Genomic DNA, 460 nt, shown 5'->3' with positions numbered 1-460 from the left:
AGTTTTTTACTACTAAATTTTTACAATATTTTTCAAATTGGTATTGAGAATACGTTTTTTACTACCAAAATTTTTACAGTAGTTACAGACTATTTTTTAAAAAAATTTAGTTTTTCTCAAATTTTACAGACTTTTTTTCTCAAATTTTACAGACAAATAAACATTGCGTCGGACGTTTGGTCTATTTTTCACTACTAAAATCGTCGGACGACTGATTAAACATAGTACTCTTGGTAGAAAAGACAGGTACTTTAGGTAAGTTATGATTGAACAATTAAATAACGTTAAACATTTACAAGGTTAAACATTAAGTTATGATTGAACAATTAAATAACGTTACATTTACAAGGTTAAACATGTTAAGTTACAAGGTTAAACAATTAAACTAGGTTAAACAAGGTTAAACAAATATAATGGCTAAAACAATAAAAAAATTATCTATGTTTGAATACTTGAACAG

Source organism: Convolutriloba macropyga, chromosome 6 (assembly GCF_964194025.1).
Source record: "Convolutriloba macropyga chromosome 6, txConMacr16.3, whole genome shotgun sequence".
NCBI classification, from domain to species: domain Eukaryota; kingdom Metazoa; phylum Xenacoelomorpha; order Acoela; family Convolutidae; genus Convolutriloba; species Convolutriloba macropyga.
The sequence above is the reverse complement of the archived record's forward strand: the minus strand, read 5'-3'. Positions refer to the sequence as shown.